This window comes from Lycium barbarum, chromosome 7 (genome assembly GCF_019175385.1).
Source record: "Lycium barbarum isolate Lr01 chromosome 7, ASM1917538v2, whole genome shotgun sequence".
In the NCBI taxonomy this organism is placed as follows: Eukaryota; Viridiplantae; Streptophyta; class Magnoliopsida; order Solanales; family Solanaceae; genus Lycium; species Lycium barbarum.
The window spans coordinates 100,506,369-100,520,336 of NC_083343.1; the positions used below are offsets into that span (position 1 = coordinate 100,506,369).

Sequence of the window (13,968 nt, forward strand, 5' to 3'; positions counted from 1 at the left end):
TAAAGAGAAATCGTAACACTGGAAGAGGTGAAAGTTTTAAAAGAGGAATATTTTGGGAATCTCAATGATCGTCAAAAGAAAGAAAGACAGTATGCCTATGGATAGCGCGATAACAGTACTGCCTGAGACTAGAAATATCTCATGCGTCCTGAAATCATAAGTCACCATTTATACTAAATCGTGAAGAGTATATGTCATAGGACTATTTAAATAATCGTCCTGAAGAAATGGCTAGTAAAATGGTGTGGAGACGACAATAAATATTTGAAGAGGAATGGAAGCTAGTTAAGTCTCGATTAGTCACTGCTATAGGAGAGCCAAGGACTTAAAGAGGGAAACACACTTGTTTTGAAAGGAAGTTGTAATTAAGTAAGATTTTATTTTAGTCTTATGCTAATGAGTTATTTTGTAATGATGTTAAGATTAGAGGAGAGGGAATTGGAGGAAAGATTCAAACAAGGATTTAAAAATATTTTGAATAGTGGATTAGTATGTTGTAATGTATAATCTTGTGATAAGGGATAACAACGATGATAAGAAAATGTTGTATACAAGAGTATAAGGAATGGTGTTGAGGATTGTTGTATGGGTCGAATGGAGTCCCATTTGAACATAGATCCCTTGGCTATAGTATTTTTGACGCATTGGATGAGTAATCTGAAGTAAAGTAATTAATGAGAATAACAAGTCATTAGCGAGGAAATGCTATTGCAAGCCATCTAGGCGCTACCGTAGGTGGAACCATGGTGACATTGTAAGGAATTAAGAAGTTCAACAAAAGCATTAAAAAGGAGATGGAATGATATGTATATAAAATCGATTAATACTAAGAGCATAATCTAGAGTAGCACTAGAGAAGCAAGCAAGGAAAAGTGCCGCAACTAAATAAGAAAGTTGCCCACTAGTAGAGAAATAGAGGGTTGCGAAACAGGACAGACTAAGTCAACGGAAGGGGAAGTCATAGAAGTAGACAAATATAAGATCGCAAGAAAAGGATTCAAGGATATAAATAAAGGAGATGGACATTTAAAGAATTAAGAGATCCGCTTGATTGGTAAATTGAAATGACAGATAATTGCGTCAAACTATGGGAAAGACTTATTAAGTGATAATCAGGCAAAGGTTAAAAGTAGAAAGAGAACCCCAAAGGAAATGATCAAAGGATATCACTTTTGATTGGAACAAGAGGGTGACAATGAGACCTCGCGGAACAAGTAACATGATGGATCTTATTGGAAAAAGGAACAAATGAAGGTTACAGACAAAAGAAAGAATGAAAAGATCCGAATTCGCTGCATGACTAAGAATTTTGGTTATTTTTCGACAAACTTCTGAATTCACCCCTAATTTATTAGCCGAACTAAGGATCAGAAACTTTAAGAGTAAATTGAAGGAAATGAATAATTAAAGAAGAGATTTGAGATGTTTTTGATATAAGTATAAGAATTACTGTTAGTTAGCCAAGTGCCAGAAGTCCAATTGAAGGAAAGAGAAATTAAGTGAGACATTTCGGTGTTAAACTAGTTGAAAGATAAAGTACTGCAAAGATTAATTCGACTGCTATAGAAAGCAAAGGATGCTAAAGTGTGGCCAGTATCGAGGTTATCTTTAAAGGAGGAATAATATGAATAAGTAAACAAGAAGACAAAAGTCTGGGACATCTGTGAAACGTAAGAAAGATACGTGGAGATCGAAGAGAACAAGAATTTCTGAATAAAAAGAAGATGAGATCAAAATTGGATAAAAGTATGTGGTAAGCACGGGATGAAAGGGCATACAAGAATGTAAATAATGAAGGCTGAAGAGACAATGAAAGCGATAAAACATGGAGAGTTAGTAGACAGACAAATAATAATAAAAAAAGAGATGACCTTGAGTGCAAGCGTAAATTTGGCTAAAAACGAAGAAGGATAAAATGCATAATTTGGATGAGTTCATTGTTAAATGAGCAAGTAAGACAACAAGTAAGTAAAGTACATACCGACAAATACAGGTAAGAGCACTGACATCTATCTCAAAGCGAACTCTACCTCAACATTCGAGGACGAATGTTTTTGAAGGGGGGGGGGGGGGGGGAGAATGTTACACCCCGCACTTTCATAGCATGGGCATGACACGTACATCACCGTAGTAATGGAGTATCGGAGACGTCCCATGGTGTTTTGGAAGGTACAAGCCATGGGAAGTACGTAACAATGAAGTAAAGGATGAATTACGATCTCGTAAGTCGTAATCGGGAAAGACTATTTTGAAACACAAGAACATGGCTTTTATCAAGTATAATAAATGATAAATGTCGTGTATGGAGAGTTCCGGAAGATTTCGAGATCAAGCAAATCGAAGAAAATAAGTTAGACGAAAATTTGAAAAATGTTGGGCAGATTTTTAGTCAACTTTGGAGGGGGCATATCTCCTAGTATATTAGGAGTTTTAAGGTATTTCAAAAGCCTAAAATTAAGTTCGTCGAGTCTAGTTTATAAGGAAACAAACCTCTCGTTGATAGGACATCGGAGTAGAGAAATATAGACGTTGCCAACTGAGCTGTCAACACAGAAACAGGGCTGCTACAGTACCGCTACAGTACTGTCGACTTAGCCACTATAAAAGGGGTTAAAATCCCATTTTTCTTCATCAATAATGCTCTAAAATGTTCCATAATTTTCAGCCAAGAAAAGGGGCTCTTATACCACATAGAAGTGAGGATTTTGAGTGAAATTCAAGCCACGGAATATCAATTGAGGTCTGGGCAACGCGTAGACGCGATTATAATTTCATTTGGTGTTGGAGTTAGCTTGGGAAAAAGTAAATATTGAAGATCTTACTACTTTAGTAAATATAAGGTATGGATCCTTGAATCTTTTCTTTATCAACATTGATTAAGGAGTAATTGCAAGAATAAAAGTTATAGTTATTGTGTTGGTGTTGTTGGCTTATGGATTGAGGCTTGAAGCGAATTTTGGATGAAAATACATATTTTTATCTTGTATGATGTTGGTATTGTTGTTGTTGATTGGTTGTTGATATTATGATTTCGGGCTAGGCATATAAACAGGGGAGATGCTGCCCGAATTTCGACAGAATCTAAAAGAATTTTAATTAAGGGCTTAAGACGAGCGTATGATGATGATTATAACAATAGTATGAATGGTGTATATGTAGATTACGAGGCTACAAATAATCTTAAGTGAATTGCAAGATAGGAAGTAAGTTGGGAGTCGAGAAATTATTTTCCAGGTATGTTAAGGCTCATCCCTTTCTTTCAAAGGCATGATTCCTTTCCTGATAACCCGTAAATGCTTTTCCAACATGTCCGTTTCTTTCCAAAACGGAGGTTTATGATTTTGTAAGCTCTTATGACAACAAGGATGGACATGTTTTTATCATGATAACAATGATGCCAAAGATGAGAATATTTTTCTATGGTGACTATGATGAGAACGATTTCATGTTTAATGGTTCCAAGTTACGATTTCCATGACGATATAAGAATGTTGAGCTATTTCTTGATTTCTCAATTTTATTCGTGGATGATGACTATTTTTTTTCTTTAAGATTCCAAAAGTATATGAATTGACGCCTTATGAGATTTATGATATTATTCTATGCTTTCTCTTAATGCTATTCTTCATTGATAGTCTCACCTTATAATAATTGTTCCTTCAAGGTGAGACAAAGCCATGACAATTGATCCATAATATGATCGGAGGCTACCGACCTTAAGTCACTCCGATATAGTTGTGGCTTTTGATTGGGCTCTTATGCATGCTTTACATATATGTATGTATTTTCTCATACCGCGCCGCGCTATAGTCGGCCGGGCATGGCACGTAGATGTGCACACCACTGCAGTGGGCATGTTATGATATTGCCCCGGACGCGGGCTAATGATGATAACACCGAGCCTCAATAGCCGGGCATGATACTATATATATGACACCGAGCCTTAATGGCCGGGGATGGTACTATGTATATGTATAGAAATGTTTTTTTAAAAAGGCTAAGCATGCATGACATCCGCCTTATGAGGCATTCCGATGTACAGGTTATCTCTCTTATTCTATGTTAACTTTCATATCTATATTATGGTGTTATTCATGCCTTACATACTCAGTACATTATTCGTACTGACGTCCCTTCTTGTGGACGTTGCGTTTCATGCCACGCAGGTCTATACAGATGAGTAGAGGATATTGCTAGAAGATGTTCCAGCTGGATTGGCGAGATCCATTTCCTTCCGGAGCGTTGCCGAGTCAGAGTGTCTATGTTATGGTATATTGATTTATGTTAGAGACTTTGCAGACAAAGTCACGTATATAGCATGTCAGGCTTGCAAGCAGCTCTGCAAGTCGATGTATCTTTATGCATTATGTTACAAATTTCTTATGATTATAGCTTTTACTCGATTTGAGAAAGACGAAAAGAATGTTTGTTTTTTGAAAAGCTTTCATTATGCATTTCATCTCGTGATTTAAGAGTCCAGTGAGATTATGAATATAACGACAACCAGCGGGTTCGCTCGGCTCTAAGTAAAGGGTCAGGTGCCCATCATGCCTATCTGGACTGGGGTGTGACACATAGAAGCTCACATACTCCAGCTTGGTGAGTGGTGGTTGCAAGAAGTCAATTGTCGTCAGATATTTCAAAAATGCTTCAGCATTATCATAGGTACCTTCGACCTAATGGTATAAGCAAACACCAAGTCATCTTAGCTTCTCTTTTAAATATATGAAGAACAAAATTGAACCACCAGATATCTTTAACATTTCTTACCGAAATCTCAATTTTAGTCAGATTGGGGGAACACTTAATTAATTGTAGAACATGAGTAATCTGATCCAATTTGCCAAAGTCAACAGTGAGCGACACACTCCACAAGCAGTTGAGCATAAAGGGAGGACCATTTGATGGAACTACATCTGCACTCAAAAACTTTAGAGCGAATACAATGATTACAATCACATTTTAACAGATATTCAAGTGAAACAAGAAGTCAATGTCTTACCTCAATGAAAAGTGAATCCAATATGAGAACCTGATGTGCAGGCAAGCTAACAAGAAGTTTCTCCAACGTTGATCTATGCTTATAATTTGGATTATCAACCGCTTTGGCAAATTCAAGTCCTAAATAGCTCAATTTTTTTGCAGTTCATAAAGCAATTTAGCGCAATATAGGAGTGACAGTAACAATCATACAAGGACTTCAACACTGGCGAAACAATGTTTAGGTATTGAATACCATCAACAGTTCAAGGTCAAATTTGCAAGAAGAGGGGCCTTGATAACACAATTCTCTGAAAAGGTTATTCCTGCCAAACGAAGGGTTATAAGATTTGGGAAGCCACGAAAAGAACGGGGTGGTTTGAAGGAACAGCTGGCGAGATACAACTGTGTCAGGGTTGGACAGTGAAATATACAAGGAGGCAGTGTATACATATGATCATCAATCTTTGAAATTCTAAGGCTTAGCCTCTTGACACCATTTCTGGTGACATAAAGCAACAATCTAGCAGTAGCTGTATATGAAGCTAAATCTTCTACTCTAACGTCAAGATCAAACTTCACAATCTTGCCCATATGCAGTAACTGTTATGTCCCGTATTTTTATACTTTGGGACAACCCGGATTAACTATAATAGGTTAGGGCCAAGACTATTCCGGGACTTGAAGTCGGGACTTTTGATCTTTGATTTTTATTTTGAGACATAAGTTGTGCATGAAATTGTTGGCATGAAAAACTTAGGAAAAATTGGGACCAAAATTCATAAATTTGGAGATTAAAAATCTTGCACACAAGGCCTTGTGGCCGTGTGGTCCTTAAATGGTCCCACACATTTTGTGGCCAATTTTAATTGGTCCAACTCATGTGTGGGCCATGGACACATGGAGAATTTATGTGGAGGCTTAAAAGATGACTTCTAAGTCATCCCTTATCATTTCAACACTTAAAAAAAAAGATCAAGAAGTTGATGAACAACTTCAACACCCCTCTCGGCCAAGAACCTAGGAAAACCAAATCCAATTTCATCCCTTCCAAAATTATTTCCTTGGTATAAATCCACAAATTAGAGGTCCCTAAGTAACGTGGATGTGTTGTTGGAGCGATCGAACCCCCCGTTTAGTAGATCGCAAACCCTAGCCTATTTGTGGAGTTGAAGAAGAAAGGTAAGTTTTGATCTTGTTTTATGTGTTGTGAATGTTTTATGCATATTGTAGTATGTTAATATGGATGAAATTTGTGAAATATTGTAAGTTGGAGGTGAGCCGTGTATGGTATGTGTGGGCGTGTAAATGGGTGTGGTAATTGGGTGAATGAATTAATTCTATGTAGCATGTTTGATTGTTGTAGGGTGAAGAAATAAATGAGAACCATCTAAATGTGTATGTGGGTGTGTGGCCGTATATAGCCTCTAATGTGTGGCAAAGGATGAATTAATATCGCTTAGTGTTTTAGTAGTTGTCGTCATGAATTCTAGTTTGGAAATGAGCGTTTAATGACTCAAGATGGATGTTGTAATTGTAGGGGCTGGTTTGAGGGTTATTGTGTGTTTGATGTAATTTGTATATTTATGAGAATGATATCGTTATAGTGTGGATTGTTGATACAAATCATGATTTGAAAATGAGGAGTGTGTTGTAGTGGAGTTCTCGGGTTTGGGGGCTGTTTTCGGGTAAATTGGAGAAATTGTTGGATTGTTGGAAATATTGTGTGACTTGTTTGAAATGTCCTTGAATATTGTTGGTATGGGTTCGGGTTGGTATTTGAATGTATGAGCGGTAATGTGGCTTGAACATAAGCCGTCGAATTGAATATTATGAATGTTGTTGAATGTCGTAAAAGAGAGTCATTAATGTTATATTGCCTTTCGGATAGGTCATTGGAGTTGTTAGGTTGGTTATTGTTGTTGTGATTGTTGATTTGGCCGAGTTAAATTCTTGGGGTTGGCCTATTTACAGGGGAAATGCTGCCCAAATTTCTGTAGAATTTAGTGTTAGTTTGGAATAAATTGCTTAAGTGCCCATGGCTAATGTTTTGATATTCATTGACGTATTTGTAGACCTTGGGGAGCCCGAGGCGTAGATTGGGATTAGCTTTATTTGGACTAGCTTGGAGTGCGTACGAGGTATGGAAAGCTCACACCTTCCTTCTTTTGGCATGTCTTAGTTATAAATAGGCGATGTCACAAGCCTCGAGGAAATTCTAAATTCGCAATCCGAGCATGTTATGATTCTTATATATATTCCTTGGCATCCGTATGTTTGATGAGATGAAATATGAACCCTTATGTCTCCGAAATGATTGATTTCCAAATGTTACACAAAAAGTTTGGTTTTAAAAGAATTCCGTAACTAAGGACCTCGTACCTTCCACATAAAGGCTCGGATTGCTTCGATAGTTTCGTAGGAGTTTGTATGACTATTATTTCGATTCTTAAGTATGGTCATTTTACTTATAATTGAGTCCATGATAATGATTTTATGCATATGTTTACTCACGACTCTGCCCGTGCGTTCTGTTATACCTTTCGCCGGATCCCGGGCCGGTTCTGTTGTCGTGCGCACTTTGATATACTCCGGTGTTATGCTGTGTTTCCGCTTATATTTGGTGTTATGCTGGGTATGGAGTTATGCTGTGTTGTGATATGTGACGGGGATACGGAGATTTGAAACCTTCTGGTGTTATGCTGTGTTATGGCGCCATCGACGGGCGGGCGACCATATTCTTCTGTACCCTATGCATGACTTATATTTTGAAAGTAAACATTTTGATATTTTGGGCTTGCACTTATTTTCTGTACTTCTATTTCGTTTATGTCTCAGATTTGTTTTCTGTATCTTTTGCTTTGCATACTCAGTACATATTTCGTACTGACCCCCTTCCTTCGGGGGCTGCGTTTCATGCCCGCAGGTACAGACGCACAGTTTGGTGATCCACCAGTTTAGGACACCCTCTTCTGCTGTTTGGAGTGCTCCTCTTATTCCGGAGCCTATATTTTGGTATATATTCGTTCTTTGCATATGTATATATTTGTTGAGGGGTACGGCGGGGCCCTGTCCCGCCATATGATTCGGTTGGTCTGTTTAGAGGTCTGTAGACATATATGTGGGTTGTGCCTACTTCTGTACAGGTGTGTTTCTATGATCCCATTTGCCATGGCAGCCTTGTCGGCATGCATTTGTATATGTTTTGGGCCGTTGCGCCATTTGATAGCCTTGTCGGCTTTTTGATATATACGTACATATTTGGTTGCGTTTGAAATGTGTCTGAGACAGTTTGATATAATGTGAGGCAGCGTGTGATATTTGTGCTCGTATACGTTATCTGTATGTGATTCAGATTGGATGAGTGTGTTCGGGTGCCCAGCTCGGGCACTAGTCACGGCCTACGGGGTTGGGTCGTGACAGAAGTGGTATCAAAGCGGTTTGTCCTTGGAATGTCTACAGGCCGTGTCTGGTAGAGTCTTGTTTATCGGTGTTTTGTGCACCACATCGATAAACAGGAAGCTACAGGACATTTAGGGTGTTTCCTTTCTTTGAATCTTAGATCGTGCGATAGAGCTGTACTATTAGGATGACTCTTTTCTGACCGGCTGTTATATTCTTTTTTTTCAGTGATGCCTCCGAAAAAGGCGACAGCTGCCCAGAAGGGCAAGTCAGTAGCGGCCGGAGAGACTAGCCGGGCTCAGAAAGCTACTCGGACCCTTGCTCAGATTATGCGTGATACTGCACCCCGGCCAACAGACTCTGCTACGTCATCGTCATCAGAGGAGTCTGGAGCACCAGCCGCTGCCACTATGGATCAGAGGGCGGCTTCACCATTGACTCCAGAGGCTCCAGCGCCCGAGCCTCCAGCTCCTCAGCCAGGGGCAGAGGATAGGACGTTGAGGGAGGCCGTACAGCTATTGACTACCTTGGTAGCGGGACAGGTTCGCAGACGCGGGCTGAGAGGTGATGATGATGGTGACAGGCATGATAGCCTGAGGGTTCGTGATTTTCTGACATGTGGTCCCCCAGAGTTTTTCGGGTCTAAGCCCGAGGAGGACCCCCATGACTTCATTCGGGGGATGCGGCGTTCATTAGATCTGGTCAGGGCTTCAGAGACCGAGTCCGTTGAGTTGGCCTCGCACAGACTACGAGATGTTGCTGCTAATTGGTTTGAGTCCTGGGAGCTGTCCAGGGGTGAGAGTGCTTCCCCAGCTACTTGGGATGAGTTTGTGACTGCTTTTCTCCACCACTTTTTGCCCCCGGAGTTACGGCGGGCGCGGGTTGACAGATTTTTACAGTTGCGGCAGGGAGGTCGGAGTATTCGTGAGTATAACTTGGAGTTCGATTCTCTGGCTCGATATGCACCTGCTATAGTGGCTGAGATGGCTGACCGGTACGTGATAGGGCTGGACCGTTATTTAGTTGACGGCTGCATGGCGGTGGCATCGCAGACTGATATGGACATCGCCCGGTTACAGGCCTATGCTCAGGGTATGGAGGACCGACACAGGGCCGATTATGCTAGTAGGGATCGTGACAGGAGGCCACCCAAGAGGGCCAGGTCCGCGGGGTATTCTGGAGATTCGCGAGGCGGACAGCCTCAGCAGCAGTCGTCAGGCAGATATTTCCTCCGTCAGGTCAGGGTACACAGTCAGCCGGCAGACGATTTGACAGTGCAGGACCATCTGGGGCCGGTCAGAGTTCCAGAGCATCAGGTTCCCAGACAACCAGAGGTTCCAGCCAGTCCAGACCACCCAGGCCCCGTTGTGCTTATTGCGGGAAATCGCACCCAGGGGAGTGCTATCGAGCTACCGGAGCCTGCTTTTCTTGCAGCCGTCAGGGCCATGTTATGCGTGATTGTCCGATGGCGAGTGGTTCCGGTAGTGCAGTTCAGCCGATGGGATCAGCCGCAGGTTCATCTTCTACTCCCTCAGCTATGCGCCCTGCGGGGCGAGGTATGCCGGTACAGGCGGGCCGCGGTCGAGGCCGTGGCAGTGGTTCAGGTTCTAGCGGTCCATCGAACCGCATATATGCATTGGCTAGCCGCCAGGATCAGGAGGCTTCGCCAAATGTTGTTGCAGGTACCTTACTGGTTTTCTCCCGATCTGTATATGCACTGATTGATCCTGGTTCTACTTTATCATATATCGCTCCACTTGTTGCTAATAAGATTGAGATAGAATCTGAGCCGATAGAGCCTTTTGAGGTAGCTACACCTGTAGGGGATTCTGTTATAGCCAGACAGGTTTACCGAGATTGTTCTGTTATTATATATGATCGTTGTACTAAAGTTGATTTGGTAGAGTTAGATATGCTGGAATTCGATGTTATTATGGGCATGGACTAGTTAGCTTCCTGTTATGCGAATGTTGACTGCCAGAAGAAGGTAGTTCGTTTCCAGTTCCCAGGGGAACCAGTTATAGAGTGGTCCGGGTGTACAGCATTGCCGAGGGGTAAGTTTATTTCATACCTCAAGGCTAAGAAGATGATTCAGAAGGGTTATATTTATCACTTGGTCCGTGTGCACGATACTACAACCGAGACACCTACTTTGCAGTCAGTTCCGATTGTCAATGAATTCTCCGATGTATTCCCAAATGAGCTTCCAGGTCTTCCGCCTGAACGGGAGATAGACTTCACTATTGATTTGTTGCCAGATACGCAGCCCATATCTATTCCTCCGTACAGAATGGCACCGGCAGAACTAAAAGAATTGAAGGAGCAGTTGAAAGATCTATTAGACAAAGGTTTCATCAGACCCAGTACATCGCCCTGGGGAGCGCCGGTATTATTTGTGAGAAAGAAAGATGGGTCACTGCGGATGTGTATTGACTACAGGCAATTAAATAAGGTGACTATCAAGAATAAATATCCCCTTCCCCGGATTGATGATTTGTTTGATCAGTTGCAGGGTGCCAAATATTTCTCGAAGATAGATTTGCGCTCAGGGACCACCAGGTACGGGTACGAGAGACAGATATTCCGAAGACTGCTTTCAGGACCCGGTACGGGCATTATGAATTCAGAGTGATGTCTTTTGGGCTGACTAATGCTCTAGCGGTATTCATGGATTTGATGAATCGGGTATTCCGGCCTTTCCTTGATATGTTCGTGATAGTGTTTATTGATGATATTTTGGTTTATTCACGATCAGCAGGGTGGAATAACTACTCTTGACTCGGATTGCATTAGGGCAGAATAATTACTCTTGACTGGCACGGGTACTATTTGGTCTCGCTCCCGGCGGAAAACTATCCGTAGGGGCGCTTTCGCTGGCGCGGGGTCTATGCCGCTGAAGCAGCTCTTAAGGAAAAGGCGAGATTCGTTGTGCCGACGCTACCATCTGCTACAGTGGATTCGCTGGAGCGGTACACTTCCGCCGAAGCAGAAGTCTATAACTTTAGAAAAATAAAAGAGTCGATCCCCAACGTTACAACCTCTCAACGTCCCTCCCACTACAATAAAACTCTCTCTTAACCCACTCTAGTCACACACACTCCTAAACACACAAAATCTTCCACAACAACAGAGGGCAAAAATCTCTAACAACGAGGGTTTCTCATTCTCGACTCAATCTTCTCCGAATCATCAAATCAAGGTATGTGTTTACTCCCATCAACTCTAGAACGATTTTAGGGCTACGAATCTAAGTTATACATGCCTAATTTCTGATAAATTGAAAGCTCGAAGGATTGTCCGCAGATGCGGGATCACTGGGTCAGAAAATTCTCTTTTAATCCATTCTTTTCCTAATTCGAACCTCATTTCCCTAAATAGCTCAGTAGAAAGGGATTTTGAACGGTTTCTCAAGGATACTCATTGGGGTAAGCTTCTTACCATTGTATTATGATTTTATCTTTGATTAGTTAAGGATTTTTATGATGGGAGTCTCGATTTGGGATGAGGGTTTTCTTGGCTTATAAACCCTAGATTGGAAATGGATTTTCTTACTAATCATGGATAGTTTTGGAAAGATATCCTAGTATTTAGCTTGATAAATCTTGGACAAACTATTTCCAACTCTAATTTCGATTTCAAACGGATTGATTATGGGTTGTCTTAAATTGGCATTTCGATAAATTGGTGGACTTGAAGGTCAATTTGGGGTTAGATTCTTGTGAAACTTAGGATTATGACTGTTGAGACCTTGGGTAACATGTCTCTAACTTGAGTTTCCAATTTTGCCATTGTGGCCCGGGGTCACTTTTTGAGGTCGTTTTTGAGTTTGACTGAGTAGTGTAGCGTGATGGGTATCCGTAGATTCATAATCTAATGTAGAATAATTGTTTGATAGACTTTGCTCATTCGGAGGCGATTCGAAAGCGAAAGACTCAAGTTGGATAGTTCATGGCTCCTATTCGGCACCGAGGCAGGTTACGACTTACTTATGTATAGACTCCGATTAGCGAAACATAACTAGATGGTAGTTATTGACAGGGGAAGCATGATAGGCCTTCGGGCATGGTGGTGGTGATAAACCCACTGTTTGGTATGGATGTTGTTATATGGGCTTGCCGCCACATTTACTTTTAGGTTGTGATTACAGATTGTGTTGTTGATTCCTTGACATTCATTTATCTCATTGAAAAAGGGGAGGATTATGTATTGATGACTTGGTTGAGTTCGCCATTCATGATATACATTTATTGTTTCCATGACTTTGAGATGTTGTGAAATTGATCCTTACATTTACACATCATCCTTCCACATGCATAAATGGTTAAACAATGATATTCTGTGTGGGCTCAAGTGGCAAAGGTAACAATGATAATCTGTGTGGGCCCAAGTGGCAATTCCGTGTGGGTACATGGACTCGCGGGTCCCCCATGGGTCATGACTTTGAGGCATCACCCTTAACATGTGTGTACGTGATCGGAGAGGAGGCCTGGGGAGGCATTGCATAGCATGACATTGCATTGCATTCACTTGATTATTCATGACTGCTCACTGACATCCTATACATTATGTCTGATCTTATACTTAAACATGCTTTCGTGACTGTACTTGACTGCTTATCTGCTTTACTTGTTGATTTCTTTCTATTTATATGCGTGACCTAATCGTTGTCGGCCCATGATGCCTACTAGTACTAGTGTTGTACTCATATTACTCTCGTTGCACTTTTTCTTGAGTGCAGAGTTTGTCACCGATTCCAGTTCGCGACCTCGCAAGGGAATCCGAGACCACTTCCAGGAGATCTCGAGGGTGACCACTTGCCGGATCTGCAGCCCCGGATCCCCTCTCTGCTTATCTGTCTATCTTCTTTTACTCGGACAAACTTATTACGTATTTTGAGGCTTGGACTAGTATTTCAGACATTGTTTTAGTATTAGAAGCTCTTGTACGAGTTCGAACCAGGTTTTGGGGTTTGTATTTTTTTATATTTCTGCACTTATGTTATTTATATATCTATTGTGACTTCGATATATGTCTGTATTTGCTTGCACATTTCTTGTTTAAAGAACGTGATTTAAGGGAAAGGTTTGCCAACCCAGGATAGTGGGGGTGCCTTCATGACCTACGTATTTGGGTCATGATAAAAAAGTGTTCTTGTAAATTGGACAATCCTTAGAGCTATCACACTTCCAGAAAATAAAAACATGTTTGTACCTATCTCATGATCTATAAACAATGATAGATACGCACTCTGAAAAAAAAAATCTCTGATTAAGCACATTCATTTAGAGAAGCAAAATATCACTTAAAAAAAGAAGAAAAAAATTAAAATCAATGCTCTAATTTGCATAATAAAGCAGATTTATGCATCTGAAGAGATCCATCAAATGCATTAAAATACAACATACAACAAGAGTAACTCTCGAGCACAAGCTAGATAAAACATCTAAACTTAAGCATTGAAGTGTATATATAAATAGATACTGCCTAAGATTGTACCATGAAGAGGAGAGACATTGAAGAAACAATCATTTGGAGAGAAACATTGGTGGTGGAAACTCTTTGTGAATCCATTGAATATTTTTTAGG

General features: G+C 40.9%; 1 long non-coding RNA gene and 1 pseudogene across 1 annotated transcript; one reads left to right on the plus strand and one right to left on the minus strand.

The window, feature by feature from the left end:
* Positions 1 to 4,305: 4,305 nt before the first annotated feature.
* LOC132601655 (F-box/FBD/LRR-repeat protein At1g13570-like) lies at positions 4,306 to 6,025 on the minus strand (annotated as a pseudogene).
* A 5,185-nt stretch (positions 6,026 to 11,210) lies between these two features.
* LOC132602355 (uncharacterized) lies at positions 11,211 to 13,396 on the plus strand. The gene is made up of 3 exons (XR_009567749.1): positions 11,211 to 11,581; positions 12,278 to 12,356; positions 13,121 to 13,396. It is a non-coding gene; the product is annotated as an uncharacterized LOC132602355 (long non-coding RNA).
* The last annotated feature ends 572 nt before the right edge of the window (positions 13,397 to 13,968 follow it).